Raw genomic sequence first — 4,827 nt, forward strand, 5'->3', positions numbered from 1 at the left:
ATTCAATCCACCTACGCTGCCTCATATTCAGTTGTTTCTGATTAAATATGTGTTGAAGACTTTTGTAGTCGGTATATATAATACTTTTGACCCCATATAAGTAGTGCCTCCAAGTCTTTAATGCAAAAACAACCGCGCCTAATTCTAAATCATGCGTCGTATAATTTTGTTCGTGAATCTTCAATTGTCTAGACGCATAAGCAATCACCTTCGTTCATTGCATTAATACACAACCGAGACCTTAATTTGATGCGTCACAATAAATCACAAAATCATCATTCCCTTCAGGCAATGACAATATAGGTGCCGTAGTTAGCTTTTTCTTCAATAACTGGAACGCTTTCTCTTGTTCATCCTTCCATTCAAATTTCTTCCCTTTATGCGTTAATGCAGTCAAGGGTTTTGCTATTCTGGAAAAGTCTTAGATGAACCTTCTGTAGTAACCAGCTAGTCCTAAAAACTGGCGTATGTGTTTCGGAGTTTTTGGAGTTTCCCACTTTTCAACAGTTTCTATCTTTGCCGGATCCACCTTAATACCTTCTTTGTTCACTATGTGACCGAGGAATTGAACTTCTTCCAACCAAAATGCACACTTTGAAAACATAGCGTACAATTCTTCCTTCCTCAATACTTCTAACACCTTTCTCAAATGTTCACCGTGTTCTTGGTCATTCTTTGAGTAAATAAGTACGTCATCAATGAAAACAATGACAAACTTGTCAAGGTATGGTCCACACACTCGGTTCATAAGGTCCATGAACACAGTTGGTGCATTAGTTAAACCAAACGGCATGACCATAAACTCGTAATGACCGTAACGTGTTCTGAAAGCAGTCTTTGGAATATCATCTTCTTTCACCCACATTTGATGATACCCGGAACGTAAGTCAATCTTTGAATAAACAGACGAGCCTTGTAGTTGATCAAATAAGTCGTCGATTCTCGGTAGTGGGTAGTGGTTTTTGATGGTAAGTTTGTTCAACTCTCGGTAGTCGATACACAACCTGAATGTACCATCTTTCTTCTTGACAAACAAAATAGGAGCTCCCCACGGTGATGTGCTTGGTCGAATGAAACCACGCTCTAAAAGTTCTTGTAATTGGCTTTGCAGTTCTTTCATCTCGTTGGGTGCGAGTCTGTAAGGAGCACGAGTTATTGGTGCAGCTCCTGGTACAAGATCTATTTGAAATTCAACGGATCGATGTGGGGGTAATCCCGGTAATTCTTTCGGAAATACATCGGGAAATTCTTTTGCGACGGGAACATCATTGATGCTCTTTTCTTCAGTTTGTACTTTCTCGACGTGTGCTAGAACTGCATAGCAACCTTTTCTTATTAGTTTTTGTGCCTTCAAATTACTAATAAGATGTAGCTTCGTGTTGCCCTTTTCTCCGTACACCATTAAGGGTTTTCCTTTTTCTCGTATAATGCGAATTACATTTTTGTAACAAACGATCTCTGCTTTCACTTCTTTCAACCAGTCCATATCGATTATCACATCAAAACTCCCTAACTCTACTGGTATCAAGTCAATCTTAAATGTTTCGCTAACCAGTTTAATTTCTCGATTCCGACATATATTATCTGCTGAAATTAATTTACCATTTGCTAATTCGAGTAAAAATTTACTATCCAAAGGCGTCAATGGACAACTTAATTTAGCACAAAAATCTCTACTCATATAGCTTTTATCCGTACCCGAATCAAATAAAACATAAGCAGATTTATTCTCAATAAGAAACGTACCCGTAACAAGCTCCGGGTCTTCCTGTGCCTCTGCCGCATTAATATTGAAAACTCTTCCGTGGCCTTGTCCATTCGTGTTCTCCTGGTTCGGGCAATTTCTAATAATGTGGCTCAGTTTTCCACATTTATAACAAACTACATTGGCATAACTTGCTCCGACACTACTTGCTCCGCCATTACTCGTTCCGACACTATTTGTTTCTTTCGTTCTGTTAACCCCTGGTCCGTAGACCTCACACTTCGCCGCGCTATGACCATTTCTTTTACACTTGTTGCAAAATTTGGTGCAGAACCCCGAGTGATACTTTTCACACCTTTGGCATAGCTGCTTCTGATTGTTGTTGTTGTTGTGGTTGTTGTTGGGCCGTTTGTTGTAGTTGCGATTGATGTTGTGATTGTTGGGATAGTTGTTGCGATTATTGTTGTAATTGTTGTTGTTGTTGTATTGGTGATTCTTATCACCGTTTTCCTCCCACTTTCTTTTGACTTGCTTCACATTGGCCTCTTCAGCCGTCTGTTCTTTAATTCTTTCCTCAATCTGGTTCACTAGTTTGTGAGCCATTCTACATGCCTGTTGTATGGAGGCGGGCTCGTGTGAACTTATATCTTCTTGGATTCTTTCTGGTAATCCTTTCACAAACGCGTCGATCTTCTCTTCCTCATCTTCGAACGCTCCCGAACACAATAGGCACAATTATGTGAATCGTCTTTCGTACGTGGTAATATCAAATCCTTGGGTTCGTAACCATCTAAGTTCTGTCTTGAGCTTATTGACCTCGGTTCTGGGACGGTACTTCTCGTTCATCAAGTGCTTGAATGCTGACCATGGTAGTGCGTAAGCATCATCTTGTCCCACTTACTCTAGATAGGTATTCCACCATGTTAACGCAGTACCTGTGAAGGTATGCGTAGCGTACTTCACTTTGTCCTCTTTAGTACACTTACTTATGGCAAACACCGATTCGACCTTCTCGGTCCACCATTTCAATCCGATCGGTCCTTTGGTTCCATCAAATTCCAAAGGTTTGCAGGCAGTGAATTCTTTGTAGGTGCATCCTACACGATTTCCTGTACTGGTAGATCCAAGGTTATTGTTGGTATGTAGCGCAGCCTGTACTGCGGCTATGTTTGAAGCAAGAAAGGCACGAAATTCCTCTTCACTCATATTCAAGGTGTGTCGAGTAGTCGGTGCCATTTCCTTCAAAATAGTCAAATGAAACGAGTTAATCATATAGAATATCAAGAGTAGTCAATAGTATTTTGTAGCGTAATATGAACTTATTTATAAAAGCTCTTTCTACATATTAGCGTTTTACACTCTTTAATTCGGGTAGTACCTACCCGTTAAGTTCATACTTAGTAGCTAACATACCATTTCAACTACTACAATTCTATATGAAAAACTAATCACAAAAAAAAAAATCATATTCAAACCTCTACACAATAACTTGCAAACTTACAATACCGCTTTTTTACATATAGCATGAAATACAGCACATAAAACTTTGATACAAAGTAGTTGCGAAGATAATTCTAGTTAATAAATAAGGCGTTCAGCAAAGGCAATAAAGACACGTAATTCATACGTCCAGAAACAAGTCATGCATTCAGGTTTTACTAATACCACTTCCCATCCTTGGTCTTGTAGAACGTAACAGTTGTGACCGATAGTAAGACAATGTGTTGTAACGTCGTCAAAAGGATGAAGGTTACGTAATGACCAACAGTCTCGTAATAGCCTAAAAACCTCATTTCTTACCCCAATTACCGACTCCGTCACTTGTGGGAACGTTTTGTTTAATAGTTGTAGCCCGATGTTCTTGTTCTCACTTTGGTGAGAAGTGAACATTACTAACCCGTAAGCATAACATGCTTCTTTATGTTGCATGTTAGCCGCTTTTTCTAAATCACGAAGTCCTATATTCGGATATATTGAGTCAAAATAATTTCTTAACCCGTTGCGTAAAATAGCATTTGGGTTCCCCGCAATATATGCGTCAAAGTAAACACATCGTAACTTATGGATTTCCCAATGTGATATCCCCCATCTTTCGAACGAAAGCCTTTTATAAACCAAGGCATTCTTGGAACGTTCTTCGAATGTCTTACAAACTGATCTCGCCTTAAATAGTTGTGCCGAGGAATTCTGACCGACTCTAGACAAGATTTCATCAATCATGTCTCCGGGTAAGTCTTCTAAAATATTGGGTTGTCTATCCATTTTGTGTTTTTATACTGTAAAAATAGACAAGAGTTAGATTCATAAAAGATACTTATTAATACAAGAATTTTTACATATATCGTAAAGCATAAGCACACTATATTACATATATTACACCGCATAAATACAACTATCTTATTCTGACTCACTCGTTTCTTCTTTTTCAAACTTGGTTCTTTTTGCTAAGTTTTTAGGGATATATGATGTTCCTCTAATACGAGCCGTCGTTTTCCACATTGGTTTAGAAAAACCTGGTGGTTTAGAGGTTCCCGGGGTATTGTTACAACTTAAGAAATACGGGTGTTGACGATACATATAAAGTTCATCGGGGTTGGAATCAGATTTCTCTATTTTTATGCCCTTTCCCTTATTGTTCTCTTTTGCCTTTTTAAATTCAGTTGGGGTAATTTCTATAACATCATCGAAATCCTCGTCGAGATCCGATTCATCGGAGAATTGGTAATCCTCCCAATACTTTGCTTCCTTGGCGGAAACACCATTGACCATAATTAACTTTGGTCGGTTGGTTGAGGATTTTCTTCTACTTAACCGTTTTATTATTTCCCCCACTGGTTCTATTTCTTCTTCCGGTTCCGATTCTTCTTCCGGTTCCGATTCTTCTTCCAGTTCCGACTCTTCTTCCGGTTCCTCTTCGGGAACTTGTGAATCAGTCCACGAATCATTCCAATTTACATTTGACTCTTCATTATTATTAGGTGAGTCAATGGGACTTGTTCTAGAGGTAGACATCTATCACATAATATCAACCGCGTTAAGAGATTAATATATCACATAATATTCACATGTTAAAAATATATAGTTTCCAACAAAATTTGTTAAGCAATCATTTTTCAAGTAAA

This window comes from Rutidosis leptorrhynchoides, chromosome 9 (assembly GCF_046630445.1).
Source record: "Rutidosis leptorrhynchoides isolate AG116_Rl617_1_P2 chromosome 9, CSIRO_AGI_Rlap_v1, whole genome shotgun sequence".
Classification (NCBI taxonomy): domain Eukaryota; kingdom Viridiplantae; phylum Streptophyta; class Magnoliopsida; order Asterales; family Asteraceae; genus Rutidosis; species Rutidosis leptorrhynchoides.